We start from the raw sequence: 17,544 nt of genomic DNA on the forward strand, positions 1-17,544 counted from the left end.
CTCTATGATCATGGCACCAGAATCTGCTTGGCTCGCGCAGCTGCAGCCCGTCGAGACTAATTTATACTCCATCCCGCAAAGGTGTCGCGCGCAGAGAACGGCCAAGAATAGCAGATCTCCAAGCTCACAGCGGTCGCATCCGTGACGCGGTTGTGAGCTTGTATGTCAGCTGTTCTCGGTGCGCAATACCGTTGCGCAATGAAGTATATATGTGTCGCCAGGGCGCACCTCACTAGCCTACACACAGAGGAGGTTGAATGAACTGAAACAAGCTCACCCCAAAACAGCAGGTTTGGGGATCTGTTGGGAATTGATTACATGAAACAGTCACCTGTGCGTCCAGTCTCAATGTTTGTAAACAAATAATTGGTCTATGCTCTCTGAGCCTGGCTGTTGAAATAAACGCCCTTCATTGGGTTTGTACCCTGTCTTTTTCGTCTTGGCTTTGATCAGTTCCCCACAGTTTCTTAAAAAGCATCTTTGCCAATAACAGTGCACTTTCAAACATGGAAAGCATTTATTTTCCTTAAAAAGGTGGTGCCATGGTTTTGCACTTTTTCTGTTTTTCATGTGTCTATGAGGTTGATAGAACTTCATTAAGCCCCCTGGTGGTGTTTTTATGGTATTTTATGTCTTCTCTGACTATTTTGAGTTTCTACCTGGAGGCTGAAACCTTGAGGGTCAAACGTGCCAATAGAAAAACAGCGCTTTAGTGACATAGTAAAAACATACCCTCCCCCTCATTATCATAACACAACAGGTGTGGGCATAAGGAGGAGGAGGGACTAGGACAGGTGGGTGGTGCTAAGGTGGTGGAGGAGGTGCTAAGGTGAGAACCAGGTATACTTAATGAACTGGAGGCGTGTCCACATAAAAACATAATTTTAACAATTTCTGTACACTTTTTTGAAAAAAATCTTCCTCCTAGTATAACCATAATACCTGATGATTATGTTTTAGGGGGGGAAAAATCACTGAAAATCACGGCACCCCGTCTTTAACACATCCACTGCCAGGCCCGTAGTCCTACGGGCCGTTAAATCCAACCGTTAACTGCCGTTCCCGTAGCCCGTAGTCCCGTAGTTTTCCCATGTTAAATCGTGCAGGTGCAGATTCCGGATTTTTTTTGCACTTCCGGTCTCGAAGTGGGCGGACCGGAAACGAAATAATACTGTTTCCGGTTTTTCTCCCGCCTCCGTTTCCTGTCTAGCGGTCAACTTTGGACGCCATTATCTCTGGCTTGTTGTTTTTCTCACCGCATCCACCATTTTAGCGTTTTCCTCTCGTTCTCCAGAATGCAGTGTCGGATCGCCGCACGGTTTTCAGCGTTTTGTTCGGTCGGGTCCCGTGTTTGTGTCGAACCAAATGAACGCGGATTTTAAACGGATTTAGCGGGGCCTATGACGGAATCAAAAAAACAAAAAAGGTAAGAAATTGCTTGGCACTACGATGGACGTTCTGAGATTAGCCGATGGCAGTCAATGTGTTAATGAAGAAAATACACAAATACACATCCATATGACGTTGTCAGCCAGGGAGAGGGGAGGGGGAGGGTGGTGGGATGGCCGGGGGAGAAGACAACCACGCCTTCTTAGGAGACCATTTGTAGGATTTGTGTACTACTGCACCTCTAGTGGCTCCAATGGAGAATGTGTATCTTGCTAAATGAACAATCTTTGATTACACCTGCAGTAGCCTACAAGGGAGGAAGTGAACAGATATTAAATGAAGCAGCACAAAGAGAAAAACTCAATGGCGCCCCCCCTGTAAGAGGCAATGGCGGCACCCTAGAGAAGGCTAGGAATAAGGTGAAGATGATTATGCCTCTGGTGTCTGGCATTTTGTTTTAAAATACAAAATGGCTATCCTTGTTTGTCATGGGCTAGTATGGCCGACTTTAAGTAATCATCACTCAGTCATAATGATGGTACTTGGGGAGCCAAATATCTTCTGTGGTGGCTCTGTGTCAAAAGTTTGAGAGCTATGTGTATGTATGTATATTTTTAAAGCTATTTAACACTCTGACAGCCGGGCCCGTAGCCTACGGGCCAATAAATCCAACCGTAAAGCGCCGATCCCGTAGCCTACGGGCTGTGGTGCTTTTTCCTTCTTAAAAAACGTTTTTCAATTTTCGACACAGACTATTTCATTGTAACACCACCGGAAACAGAATTAATCGGGATCCGGTTTTGCCAATCCCGTCGGCCCTCGTTCTAATGACGAAACTGAAACTCCATTTTCTCCTTGTAGTTTTTTCTCCTCGGTGATCACTGTTTAACATAAACCGTTCTAACTACAACATGGAGGCACCGTTTGACACGTGGTCTTCACTGCTCGAACCAGGCAGATGTCTGCGATGTAAACAAACAGTGCACAGCTCAGTCTTACGGATTTTAACAAGGTCTATGGCGACGTGAAAAAAACAAAAAACAACAATAAAACGTTGGCACTGGTGAGTACATTATGAGATTAACCTCTGGCGGTCAATGTGTTAACAATAGGTGGTCAGAGCCAGGGCCTATGGCTACTTGGGGGTCCTTCTCATGAACATATTTGTGAACCCCTGATCTACTTTGCACTGCCATGTAGTTGCTGGTAGATTGTTGACAGTCAGTAGGCTAATACTGCCACTTGTATCTCCAGGGCTTGGTGAAGAGGAATACAACGCTGCTGTTTTGCCTTTGCCTGGATATATTTTCACTTTCAACCCTGACCGACAGCCCTCATTTGGTCTTATCCTCACAACACAATCAGAGATGTTGCCCTTTTTGGTACCCAAAACGTTAGGTACAACTCACGGCCAAAGCAGTGGTCCAATTCCCTCCCAACTTGTTACAAAAATCGCTCATGGCTTTTCTGACCATAACATCTACTTTCTTTTCCACCTCCACATGTGTCTTCACTTCTAATAATCATGAAGTGTTTGCAATATTTCAGCTCGCACTTTACTTCCGGGATGTGTGCAACGTCGAAATGATCACTAACTTTACAGGCGACTCATGTGCGAGAAACAAGCGTTGCCACATCCGTTAAACGGGCGAGAAACAAGCGCTGGCGTGGTCTATGAAAACGAGCCCAAAAGAAGCGACCAAATAAGCCCAACTCGCATAGAAAATAAGCAGACCTGGCAACCCGTCACGCTAGATGTGAGGCCCGCGCAGCGGGCCGAACTCCTAGTTATTGTAATGTGTGGAGTGAAACCCCCAGTCACCTAGACTGTCTAATGTGAATGCAAAGTATATTAATCTAATGTATTTTACGGGTCCTCATTAATTCATTGTTTTATGTCGCTGTGTAGCTCTGGTGCTGAGGGCCGAAGTCGGGACCAGGCGACGCCTGCTCCAGTGGTGGTGGTATCCCCTTTTCTTTAATGCTGTTTAGTTTATTTTTCCATTTTGCTGTGGCTCGGGGGTGCCACTGCCCTGGACGGGTTAGCCAGTTCTCCCCCCCATGGTAAGCCTCAGTATCGATCCTTAAGAGGTACAATGCATATTGTTGAACCAGTCATTGTCATACTATTTTATACAGTTGATGCATCATTTATTAAATGCTGTCACCTATTACCTGTTATATGAATAAAATGGATTACTGTTTGTACTTTATGCCACGCCTCTGCCTCCGATTCTTACCAGTACAACAAATCTAGTGGGGATATCATGTGTTCAGGTGGTGTACTTTACTTTATTAGGCTTCCAAAGGGTGGCTACCTTAATGTATACTGCCCAGTGGTGGAAAAAGTACTTACATTCTTTACTTAAGTAAAAGTACCAATACTGTAATATAAAAATACTCTGTTACAAGTAAAAGTCCAGAATTACAATTCTACTTGAGTAAACGTACAAAAGTATTGGCATCAAAATGTACTTAAAGTACCAAAAGTAAAAGTACTAAATATTTGAAAATAGCTATCTACAGGCTCACAACGCGTCGCATCGCGACGCGTTGTGAGCTTGTAGATCTGCTATTTATAGCCTATGTATAAAATAGGGCTAAAGTGGTTAATGTATATGAATGAATAATAAATAAAAGTAACTAGTAACTAAAGTTTTCAAATAATTGTAGTGGAGTAAAAGTACAATATTTACCTCTGAGATGTAGTGGAGTAGAAGTAAAAGTATTGGAAATTAGAAATACTCAAGTAAAGTACAAATAACTCAAAATTGTACTATAAGTACAGTACTTAAGTAAATGTACTTAGTTACTTTCCACTACTGCCTGTTACAATTGGAAAGACCTTCACACTTTGTCCAGCTTTGATTCCCACAGAAAATTGTTCATTTGTGATTTCAGGTTCCTGTTTGAAAGTATTAAAAGTTCTTATAAAACAAAGGAGTCTAGCGGTATAGATGTAAAGGGCTAGATGCTGACTTGGTGTGTGTTTGGGGCTAATGTCCCTAACTCAAAAGCTAAGCCACATGGACCTTGGGCTTTAGTCTAATCATTGTAGAAGACTGGGCTGATTACATTTTCCTAATCTAATCTTAATCCTTGGTCTGCAGCTAATTTCACAAACCACTTTAATGATCAGTGTCATATTTCTAGTGCACGCTGCCAGCAGGCCAAAGAACTCAATCCCCAAATGTTTTTCGAATCTGTCAACGACAACTATGTTGTTTTTCTTGTGGTGAATTTATAACCTCAGACCGCCTTCCATCCAGGATAGGAGATCAGATCCACACTGATGTCATCAATATGATCTTAGTTTTGCCCAAATATGGAGTTTGTGTTTGTGTGGCTGTACCAATATAAGTGTTAACATGTGGAACACCACTGCATTGTTTTACAGAGACTTCTCCTTCGTTGCTGTTGTCCAACATGTGGCACTGGACCTTGCATCTGAACCGAGGGACAAGGAGATCCTTAGATGCTGCTGTAGCGGTAGGACACAATCTGTACTCCTTTGGAGGGTACTGTAACTTGAATGACAGGGACCAGATTGCAGTGCATGGCTTCAACACAGTGTCTTTGAGGTGGATTCAGTTGCCTTCTGTGACAACTGGAAGAGGAGAACATCCACCTGAGGTTCCCCCCAACTGTGTGGCCCACACAGCTGTGCTCATAGAATATATCGTCTACATCTGGGGCGGTATAATGAATTTTCAGATAGAGGAGCGTGTCGACTTTATTAAGATCCAGGGGCACGACTCCAACATGCTTTATGCATTTGATGTCGACACCCACAGTTGGGTCAAGCCTGGGGTTTCTGGGACTGTTCCAGAGGGGAGGAGGTGCCATTCAACCTGTGTCTTGGGGAAGGTCATGTATATCTATGGAGGACGGAACCAGACTGGACTCACTAATGACATCTACAAGTTGGACACCACCACAATGGTCTGGTCTTTAATTAACACTAGAGGTACACCGCCACCTGTTTCATCACAACACTCTGCCACCGTCATTGGGACAAAGATGTTTGTATTTGGGGGAACAGGGAACCAGAACGAAAACTACAACATCAGAGTGTTTGACACAGAGACCAACTGCTGGCTGAGCACGCCTTCTACACAGCTTCTCCCAGAAGGACGCTGGAGCCCTGCAGCCTTTGCCCACAATGGAGAGCTGTACATATTTGGTGGATACAACAGTCATCTGAAGCAGGAATTCAATGATCTCTGGAAATTGAATCCAGAGACCTTTTCCTGGAAGAAGGTTGAGCCCAAAGGGAAACGCCCGTTTCAGATGGGTTTTATGTCCTTTTGCATGGTGGGAGATTGTATCATCCTCTTTAGAGGATACAGAGACTCACCCAGTGTCCTGTACATGCTAGACCTGAGTCCTAGTCTGAAGACATTATGCAAGCTAGCAGTTATTCAGTACGATCTGGAGCAGTCTGAACTCCCGCACGACATCAGGTGGGAACTGGCAGCCATGACAGCTACAGAATAAATGACTAGAAAATCTCCGCCAGGCTGGGTTGCCTATCCAGGGATGTGTCAGTCGTGGGGTGCAGCCGTCAGGACACGCGGAAGCTACAGGAAAAACTAAAGGTTGTACCACAGATGGTGCAACTGTTCACGTTTGTGGCGCAGCCTATCGGCACAAGTGTAAACACTTTTGTTGGTGCGTTCTATAGGGACCCCTCAACATAAAACTTCATATTCTTAAAAAAGAACAAACACACAAACAAACAAAAATACTCTTCAATTGAGCATCAAGTTGCTTACTCAGGGTGGGACAATGCCATGTCTCTGCTCTAAAGAGTCTTGAGACAATTTGTTGTAATTTGGCACTTCAATAAAGTTGAAATGAATTTTGGGTCCGGGGACCACCAAGGGTCCAAATGGACCCTAACAGGTCTGTAACTCTGAGATTGTTAAAAGTTGGCTTAGTTCGCCACAAAAAAATAATAATAACTAAAGAGAAAACAGAGAAAGAAAAATCCATAGAAGTTCAGTGCATGAATGAGATGTCACAATTCAGAACCTCTAGCCTGAACTTGAAGAAAAACTCACAAATAGCGTTGATCTCGGGCAGAAACCTCTTATATCCATATTTCAGCTTTTTCGTCAATTAATGCCCTACTTCCTCATACAATATTGTCACACAAAAGTAACATGAATGGCCTTGTGAGCTTAGTAGAGCAGAGTAGAACATTGGATCCATTGGAACACAGGTTCTATTGTCCATATGGCCCAGCCCTACACATACCAGTCTAGTATTCTAGAGTAGGGGTTTTCAACCTTCACTATTTAGCTGTGACTAGGGCTTGTTTCCAAGTGATAATATGTTGGATTCATGATAATTAATGTGTATTGTCAGACATTTACTTAAAAGGATCTACACCATGAATTTAAAAAAAAAGTAATAATAATATCATATTGTTTATGTCCCTCAAACGTTTTTCAAAAGGTTTGAGCCTAAATCAAGCCTCAGATATACTCATTCCAACTAACTTCTCTCTGGCGTATAAAGCACTTTCATCTGCAATACCACATTGTCCTGTTTGGCACGGGGCGCTATTGAGCCAGTTATATCCTAGTTCTGTGTGGAAAAAAATAAATATATATATATATATTTTCTTATTTTTTTATTTATTTTTGCCAGACCCAGGGGGTCGGCCTACATGAGGCTTTGTTTGTCGGTCGGTCGGTCCGTCGGTCGGTCGGCCTGTCCCTCTTTTCCTCTGCACACACGTCATGCGAAGTCCGGCCATTCAGATTTCAACCACTAGGGGTCTGGCAGTACCAGGTCTCCTAGTTCCCTTGTTTTGGTTGGAACTGAAAAACGGGAGGGATTGTACCCTGACGTGACGTCACGTCAGGGTGCAAATCAGTTTGGCCTGTTTTAAGACCAATTTACAGAAAACCCCAGATTTTTTGGGTTGGAACTGAAAAGCGGGAGGGATTGTACCCTGACGTGACGTCACGTCAGGGTGCAAATCAGTTTGGCCTGTTTTGAGACCAATTTACAGAAAACCCCATATTTGCTGTGAAAGCCTGAGTGTTCAAACTGGGGTATTTTTGGGGATAGAAGAGAGGTAGGGGAGACCAAAAACACACAAAAAAAGAAGAAAAAGTTCAAATTCATGGTGTAGTCCCTTTAACAAACAAACTAAAAAACAAAGAACAACGCTCCTATCACAAACAATTGGTGGCCCCCAAGTAGTGACTCGGAGGAACCCCTGTTGAAGAACCTTGAAACTGAAAAAACCCCAAAACATATATATAATAAATACCTTTCAAAAGGTTGAAAAAAAGGGTTTGCAAGGTTGAAAAAGTGGAGAGGAGAGGAGAGAGAGGAGAGGACAACTGCCTGCATGAATACCTCAATCGCTTTGAAAAAATATGTTCTTCAGTCGCTTGTTCGCGACGTGACTGTGGAAAAAGAAATCACCCTTCTCAATGAAGCACCGACCGACCGTGTGTTTTTCTCCATTGCACTGCCTGGGGAAGATGAGCACAGAGCAGGTCCTGGCCCTCCCCGCTCAATGTCATTTCGGTAGAAAACGCTGTTTGTTGACTCAAATACATGTGGGCTTGTTTTGTCTGCAAGGATGCAGTTCTACAACACATAGAAAATGTATACACAGGGACCTTAATGGACCCGGGTCCATTTGGTTCCATTATGTACCCGGGGTTACAAAATCTCCCAAAACGAAAGAAAGATGAGCAACTATATTCTATTTAATGAGTAAAATATATCCATATCATCATCGTTTATAATGAAGCTGTGGAAAACACAGACACAGGGCGTGTGTTTTACCTCCTTCCCAGAGACTGAGCAAGAGGACCACCCGCTAGTTTTGTTTGCAAGCATATACAACAGATATGAAATTTACACAGGGTTCCAGTGTTCATTTGCAATGTTAATTTAAAGGAGGAGTTCACCCAAAAAATGACATATTTTCTATCAATTGCACACCCTATGAAGCCTTGAATCCATGGATTCTTTTTTGTTTTTGTCGCATTCCTAAGCTAATAATTTGATTCCCGTCTCCTACCGGCTAATGTATCCGGTAGGAGACACAAAGTACACTATTTGTGTCTCCTACTGGAAATACACCCGGTCATCAAATTATTGTCTTAGGAATGCCACAAAAACAAAAATAAATCCATGCAATCAAGGCTTCATGGGGTGTGTAATTGATAGAAAATAAGTCATTTTTTGGAACTCCTCCTTTAACTTATTTGGGAGTGTAACCAAATGAACCCGACGGTTCCAATTTGCACTGTACCTTGGGGCGAGGAGTTTATTTACAGCATACATACAGACATGTAACCTCTCAGGTTTACAAAGAACAGATTTATATTTTCAGGTGCGAACGCACCTTTATTTCTAAGCTGGAAGCCTTTTCCAAAAATCACCACTCGAGGGCAGCATTATCATTTAGACACATTGCATCAGTCCCTTCAATTAAAGTAACATTAATGCTAAACACAGCCCTGCTGAAAAAAACAGCTTAGACCAGCCTAAGCTGGACCAGCTGGTTTTAGCTGGTTTTAGCTGGTCTTGGTGGTTGACCAGCTTAAGGTGTGTTTTCGCCAGTTTTAGGTGTGTTTTCGCCAGCTTAAGCTGTGTTTTCGCCACTTTTTAGCTGGTCTTGGTGGTTGACCAGCTTAAGCTGGTAGGTTTTGCTGGTTTAAGCTGGTAGCTGGTTTAAGCTGGTAGCTGGTTTAAGCTGGTAGCTGGTATTTATGATGATTTTGCTGGTCAAGGCTGGTTTAAGCTGGTAGCTGGTATTTATGATGGTTTAGCTGGTTTAAGCTGGTAGCTGGTTTAAGCTGGTTTAAGTCTGTTTTTTATTGTATTCAGGTGTATTCTGGTATGCAGTGAACAACTTTGCTGGAGAGGATGCATGATCATGGTAAATTTCAGCCAGGTGCCCACAGCACGTGGTATATTTAAAAAACAGTAGCCTACAGTAGCCTATATAAAAGTGAGCAAAATCCACAAAGGAATAAATAATCATGTATCAATTTCATACATAACAATACTTTATTAAACACTTATGAAAAAACTCAAAAACAACATTTAAATAACAAATAAATGTATAAATAAACACATAAATACATGAACTTCAACCTGAGGAACACACTAACACACACACAGTGTTCAAATGACTGGAAAAGAGTGAGAGAATATGAAAAATCGGACAGATCAGTCTTGATTACATGACTATGGAGATACTGTATACCAATTTGTGTGATGTTTGGAAAACATCTGTAAAGTTGTAGCCAAAAATGTGTCTTGAAAAAATCGGCCTGCTGGTGGCGCTATAAAGCATTACCCCCATATCAACCCCCCCCCCCCCCCCCCCCCCCCCACCCCCTACACAGACACACAATTTCTTGTCCTTTCTATTGATGTCCTGGCCATGGTCCATGGCCTTCCTCTTTGTGAGAATGTTCTGCCCCTGCAGCCACCAATGGAAACAGTCTGAAAGAAAAAAACAAGAACCCCCAACAATTAAACAAATATAATTAGCTTATACTGCATGCGGTGAGTTGTATGAATTGTGATGTTTTGAGAAAAAACTTTAAGTAACTTAAACTTCACCCATTTTCAACCTTATCTTCATATAACTGGTCCTCGCTAATGTTCATTATACAATGGCACCATTTCTGTCTACTCGTTCTGCCACTCATTGGTGGAATGTGGTCATTTCAGAAACCTGCCTACCAGTGACATCACCAATGAAGATCCCAAGCTAATAGAAACTACAGTGTGTCTCTACCTGGAAAGTTTGCATGCAGAAGTAGAAGCCATTGTTCTTGCATTAATAATGAACAAATAAAGTTGTTCTAAATGACCAAAACCTGCCTACCGATGATGTCAAAGGTAGGCAGGTTTCTAAACTGTCCACGACCTATCAACGAAACACAGAGTGAGTAGACATAAAAAATGTTCAGCCCTAAAATCGATTATTTTATTACAATAGAGTATTTTCTTTTATGATTGATTAATAAGCTTAATATAATCTCTTTTCCAGAAGGTGACATTCCCGTTTCCCGTTCAGTTTTTCATAGCTTCATTTGATTGGCTCGGCAGCAGATATAAATTGGAGACACGTGTTTCTGGTTGAAACAGTATGCTGCTGAGACAACCAAATGAAGGTATGAAAAACTGAACAGGTAACGCTAACGGGAATTCCACCTTCTGGAAAAGAGAACTACAGTCATGCACAGAGCAGATTGAATTATGAGATCAAGTCATAATGAACCCCCCCACCCCTCAGTAAACATACCTCTGAGTCCTGCGGTCAGGGGGGTTTGGCCTCCCCCTTGCTAGTGGGACATTCTTTGTAAGGCTCCTGCATGGTCTTCAGGGTTGTTGTCCCCCAAATGGCAAAAGCTAGCTCCTTCATGAACAGGGAGTCCTTGGTGTTTGCTGCCTGCCACCATCTTCCAGATCTCCTTTTCGAGCCACACACCAGAGCCAATGTGGACCTGAAACAGAAGAAAACAACACATGTTTTAGAAATTAAAAAACATTTTACCATGACATTTCCCAGACTCATTTTTGACAAAAGCAGGCACACTTCAAACAGAATTTACTGTAAAGAAATTACATTTTCAAGGACCCCCAAATGTGGACCCATTTAGAAAAGAGTTGGTGCCATGGACCTCCAATAGAGAAGATGTTAATTGTTGGATTAGATTTAGTACAGAATTCTACAACTGTCTATACTGTAGGTGGGGAGAGTTAAAGTAATTCTTATACAGTACATTGTCATTGGATTACATTCTAGCTGGTAAAATAGTAGTGAAATTAACCTTTTCCACCTGGCATCCCTATTTTGTGCATGCCATAGGCAAAACTGTTCAAAAATAGTTCAAAAATAGCAAAACATAGCTGATCTACAAGCTCACGATGCATCATGACACGTTGCCTATTTTTGAAATGGTGCTTTTGTGCTTAACTGTTTCTTATTTAGCTGGGGACACTGTGAAACCCCCTGGGACCGACCCCACTTTTAAGAACCACTGTCCTACACAGTATGTTTCTTCAATACCTTGTCACTGTTGGTGTCAAACATCCCAGGTGTCGATGCCAAATCGTCTGACTCGGGGGAAGAAGAAACGGAGGAAGTTGCAACTGAAAATGTAGAGAATCATATTTAAGCTCCTTTTGGCAGTATCACAGTACTTATATTGTACACATTGTCACCATTTTCCGTAGAACAGTATCACTGTCTAAACACACCTATGCTGTCACTGGTTTGCTTATCTGCAGCAGGGATGTCAGGCTTTAATGCAGAGCTATATTGGGGCCCTTCCTCCAGTTTCTGTTTTGCAATCTCTAATTTGTTGCATCTTAAAGCATGAACAGGGTACGAAAAATAAAAACTGAATTGATGTATGCCTTAGTAGGATACCAGTTTAATAATGAACCTAGCATCTGTCCACTCCATATAACATGCTTTCTATATAATGTTTTTTAACATTTGTGGTCAAGATCTAAGTAAAAAAGAACATGAGAACAAATAACCAACATATAGATATATACAAAAAGAGAAGAGCAAACTCATGCAATTGTTTCGTTAAAATTAGTAATTGCTTACTTAGTTTTAAGATGCTGTAGGTCCAGCTCCAACTCTTTGGCTTTCTTCTGGGTATGACTGTACTTGACATTTCGTCGTGGATAGCTTGGGTAACAGCATCTCCACCGTATTCAGACGAGTCAGAGTCTAAAGGTAGTGCAAGTGATATATTTTGGATAAAACAAGATGTTTTTTGTTAGAAAGTTAAAGTGGAATAAAATGTAATTTTATGCAACCTGTATCGTAGAGTATATTAATACAATAACTTATACAATCTGTATGTTAGAGTATGTTAATACAAATAATACTATATAACTTATATAATTGGGGTGGTTGTATTTCGTCTCCCTGCTCTTCTATTGAGACATTTAGATGGTGTCAAGGTCATGTCTCACCTAGGCACAGGATCTGACATGAATTTTGATCTGATGGTCAAGATTCAATTTATCCCCTGAGCAAGCAGGCCGGCTCTATTAGCTCAAAGGTAAAAGGTTACAGCACTTGCTCAGGAAACCGGGTTCAAATCCGGGGTAGAAGAGGAAAGTTACATCCCAGCTGACACGCGACGTCAGTACAACGTTGTCCCAACATTGTACTCCAACGTTGGATGACCGTTGGATTTTGGTTGTAAATGAAAGTTTGTCTGACGTCATAACCCAACGTTGGTTAGACGTCATAACCCAACGTTGTTTAGACGTCATAACCTGACGTTTGTTTGACATCCTAAACTAACATTGATGTAACGTCAATCTCTGATGTTATGTAGACGTTGATTAAAGGTTGGACTCCCAACGTTGGAAACCAGTTGTATTTTAGTTGTAAATGAAAGTTTGTCTGACGTCATAACCTGACGTTGGTTTAACGTCAATCTCTGATGTTATGTAGACGTTGATTAAAGGTTAGACTCCCAACGTTGGATACAAGTTGTATTTTAGTTGTAAATGAAAGTTTGTCTGACGTCATAACCTGACGTTGGTTTAACGTCAATCTCTGATGTTATGTAGACGTTGATTAAAGGTTAGACTCCCAACGTTGGATACAAGTTGTATTTTAGTTGTAAATGAAAGTTTGTCTGACGTCATAGCCTAACGTGGTTAGACGTCTTAACCCGACGTTGGTTTGACATCTTAAACTAACGTTGATTTAACGTCAATCTCTGATGTTATGTAGACGTTGATTAAAGGTTAGACTCCCAACGTTGGATACAAGTTGTATTTTAGTTGTAAATGAAAGTTTGTCTGACGTCATAACCTAACGTTTGTCTGACGTCATAAACTGACGTTGGTTTGACATCTTAAACTAACGTTGATTTAACGTCAATCTCTCATGTTATGTAGACGTTGATTAAAGGTTAGACTCCCAACGTTGGATACAAGTTGTATTTTAGCTGAACATTTATATCGGGTTGACGTCATAGTACAACATTGGCTCAACGTTAGAGTACAATCAAAATATGACATATTTCTAACGTTGTAATCACGTTGTATTTTAGTTGAGAATAAAATGTCAATCCAACATTAGCAGGACGTCAACCTCCAGAGTTACCTTGTCACGTAGATATCTTGTCACAACAAGATATCAACGTTAAAATAACGTCCTGTGCCCACTGAGTGGGCGGTGGGAACAGGACATCTTCCAGACGTCATTTTGACGTCGATATCTCATCATCACGACGTCAGACAACCAACAACAAATTACATCTTGTTTCAGTGTCAAGTTTTACCAAGGTGAAAATACAATATCAGACAATATTATTTGACAAAGTTTAATAAAACAACATTATTAAATATTTTTTAAACTTGTAATTGGCACATTTGAATAGGTAGTATAAACAAACAGAAATTACAAGTCATATTGTTGTCCAAACAGTTACAGGTTTGGTGAATAGGTTCAGAGCCCAAAGTGCCTTTGTAGGAAAATGATTCCATTTGTGAAACTTTAAAATAACTAAACAGTACAAATCAATAAAAACAATGAAGTGCATTCTTTGAGGCATGTCTATAACATATGCACCAAGGGCAAAAACGTTAAAAAGAGAGAGAAATAACACTGAGCTCCCGTAAATCACTTGGAGAGTCTTCTCTGCATCATTCTGTTTAATTTGTTGAGGGTTGCATTCTTCTTTAGTTCCCCTAAAGATAAATGACAGAAATAAGCTATTTTAATAACTCTAACTTGATTTTTACATTATGAAACATCTTTATTGACTGACAGATATCTGTTCAAAAGTTTGGAATCAGTGAGAAATTATGATTTTGAAATTAACTGAGTTTGCAGATATGAGTACTGTCTCTGATGGAAGGGCCATCACAATTGCTTGATCTAAATCCTATGTTGGGAACAGCTATACCGTAAGGTTCATGAGAAGTTTTATACAAACCAGTCTCAAAGTACGGCAAATTCTACTGAAAATATGGGGTGAAATTTGACCTGGATATCTAGAGAATATGACATCTAGAATGCCTAAGGTCTTTAAAGATATTGCTGCACTTGGTGGATTATTTAATGAACAGAAATGTTGAAGAATGTAAGTTATTATTATTACCCTTATTATTATTACTATTACCATTATTATTATTATTATTACCCTTAATATTATTATTATTATTATTATTATTATTATTATTATTATTATTATTATTATTATTATTATTATCATCAGTGTCTTGGCTGTACTTACTTAATTTTCACAGTGATTCCAAACTCTTGAACTTAGGCATAACTGCCAACGTATATAAAGATAATCAACATTTTGTAGCACTCCTTTTTGAATTTGAAAGATAACGGAAGGGTCAAGGAAAAGTTACATCGGGCAATTAAAATGTTTAACTTACCATATGCAACGTCAAAAAGACACAGGCCCCGGGGACTTATTCTTGCCATGATGTCAACAAAGGTTGTACTGGGGTGTCAATTCATGTGACATGAGGAACGGCATCATTCTTCTGGGTGCATCATCCAATGAATTACCTCCTGTGTCTCCAACCATGACAACCTGAGAGTATGGTAAAAGTCACAGGAAGGAAAATGCCATATTAAGTGGACAGCTAAGATATTATTCTATCGTTACACCTCTTAAGGTCTTTAAACACCAGGGACATGACGAATAAATTATACAAATACTTCTTTAGAATATATTGATGCTATCGCATCAAAACTATTCATATACTGTAGATGATGCCTCATTTTTATAGCCGTTAACCTGATGCCTTTAATAGCGGTGAAAAATCAAACTTGTTTCAAATCAAAATTATGTTGCTTTATTGTCAAATAATAGTGAAGTTCAGTGTGGAGGTACTTACCCGATGTATTCTACTTGAGAGGACCTTCCACCTCTTGATGTACCACATCTAGCATGAAAATAAGAAATACACAACACATTATGAATGAAAAATATACTTGACGCAAGATAGAGACTTCTCACAATGGCCTCATGCCGTGGCACAACTACTTCAGAGAAAACCCAAGAAGAAATTGTATTGTGAACCCAGTATGGTGAATTATATCGAATCGTTGGTTGAGTGAAACTTCACATCCCTACCCTTTCAATATTAACGCTGTAAGACTGCTTTTACATTACACTGCTGACTGTAGACTAATGTTTACTAGTTTATCTGTGCCTGTTATGTTTAACTGTGTCAAAAAACTATCATCAGGGTGCCCACAGCCCTGTGGGAATTTATAACTCAATTAAAAATGTTCCAGGAAAGTCACTACCGTGGGAAACCTGAATCATCTAATTCAATATATATTTTTAAATTACAACCAATTTAAAGCATATTACCCCTCAAATTAACACCCTGATATTATACTTACTTCGTACTTGGTGGAGGCTCACCAAGTCTTGATCACAGGTGTTTGGAAGCTGAAGTAGCACACGCGCACGCACACACACACACACACACACACACACACACACACACACACACACACACACACACACACACACACACACACACACACACACACACACACACACACACACACACACACACACACACACACACACACAAAAACAGATTAGATAGGCTACCTCTGCCTTCCGAAACATCTGTGGACATTTAAATTCAATATGGGCTGGAACAGCGTCGAAAACGACAGCTATCAAACCTACAGTACACCTACTTCATTATCAGCTACTGTATATCAAGTATCGGTTATGGCAAAATACTAACTGTTCTTCACTCTGTTTGGGCCATTCAACTGTACAGGACTTACTTCAATATTTCAACTTAAGATGGCTTACCAATAGATCTTCAATATAGTGTTTACATTCCTCAGAAATGAAAAAAACTTTGAGAAAACGTTGTATTATAGTTGCTTAACAGCACAAATTAAAACCAACAAAATATCAACGTCTAATGGCGTTAGAATTTAACGTTGTGTAGACGTTAACGTCATAACGTTAAGAAGACATTGGGCTTTGGTCTCAATACCCGACAACAGAATGTCGGTATTCTTTGTCAATTTGACGTTAGCATAATACGTTGAACAGATGTTGGGCATTGGTTACTTACCAACACAACTTAAAACCAACAAAAATCAACATTTAATGATGTTAGAACTTAACATTGTGTGGACGTTAGCATAACGACGTTAAGCAGATGTTGGGTTTTGGTTACAATACCCGACAACAGCAGGTCAGTATTCTACGTCAATAAGACGTTAGCATGATATGTTGAACAGATGTTGGGTATTGGTTACTTACCAACACAACTTAAATCCAACAAAAAAACAACGTTTAATGTTGTTAGAATTTGACATTGTGTGAACGTCAGCATAATGACGCTAAGCAGACGTTGGGTTTTGGTTACAATACCTGACAACAGCATGTCAGTATTCTATGTTAATATGACGTTAGCATGATATGTTGAACAGACGTTGGGTATTGGTTACTTACCAACACAACTTAAAAACAACAACAAAACAACGTTTAATGATGTTAGAATTTAACATTGTGTGGTTGTTAGCATAATGACGTTAAGCAGACGTTGGTTTTTGGTTACAATACCTGACAACAGCATGTCAGTATTCTATGTCAATATGACGTCAGCATGATACATTGAACAGACGTTGGGGATTGGTTACTTACCAATCAATCTTCAACATAGTGTTTACATTCCTCTATTATGTTTATTTTTTTTTAGGTGGGCTTTACTGTTAGGCTTGGCCAATATTAGACTGAAAATAATGTCTTACAAGCTAATATAATCAAAACTATGATAAAGGCTACACAAGGCTATTCAAATGCAACCAACCCTTATGCCTGATTTTTAGTTACACTGCACTGTCTCACACAAAAATCAGGCTGTGAGGCATGTGAGCTTTTACCCTTCAATAACACACATTCCCAACTGAAAACATGAATCATGCATGAACAACAGAACTTCACCTAAAATAAGACATTAGCTTTAAAAGCTGCAATTCAAATGTTTAACTCAGCAGCACCAAGCCAGTGAAGCCACCAACACAAAGCAATGGGGATCAGTCCATCTAGTTAATGCAGTATAGCCTCTTTCTAGTTCCCACTGTTTTGCCACAAAAGGCAGGTACTGTAATCATTT

The 17,544-nt window shown here is 40.3% G+C and overlaps 1 protein-coding gene and 2 long non-coding RNA genes across 4 annotated transcripts in view; 1 reads left to right on the forward strand and 2 right to left on the reverse strand.

The window, feature by feature from the left end:
* Positions 1-17,544, forward strand: part of LOC311045487 (dermatopontin-like) — a 47,558-nt gene that overhangs the window by 8,369 nt on the left and 21,645 nt on the right. The window lies entirely within an intron of this gene.
* Positions 9,771-11,508, reverse strand: LOC311045653. Its single transcript, XR_014600791.1, has 3 exons — positions 11,453-11,508; positions 10,685-10,886; positions 9,771-9,876 (listed from the first exon to the last, which is right to left on the reverse strand). It is a non-coding gene; the product is annotated as an uncharacterized lncRNA (long non-coding RNA).
* Positions 13,738-15,400, reverse strand: LOC311045706. Its single transcript, XR_014600799.1, has 3 exons — positions 15,283-15,400; positions 14,815-14,975; positions 13,738-14,112 (listed from the first exon to the last, which is right to left on the reverse strand). It is a non-coding gene; the product is annotated as an uncharacterized lncRNA (long non-coding RNA).

Source organism: Gymnoscopelus microlampas (assembly GCF_963454915.1).
Source record: "Gymnoscopelus microlampas genome assembly, chromosome: 5".
Lineage (NCBI taxonomy): Eukaryota > Metazoa > Chordata > Actinopteri > Myctophiformes > Myctophidae > Gymnoscopelus > Gymnoscopelus microlampas.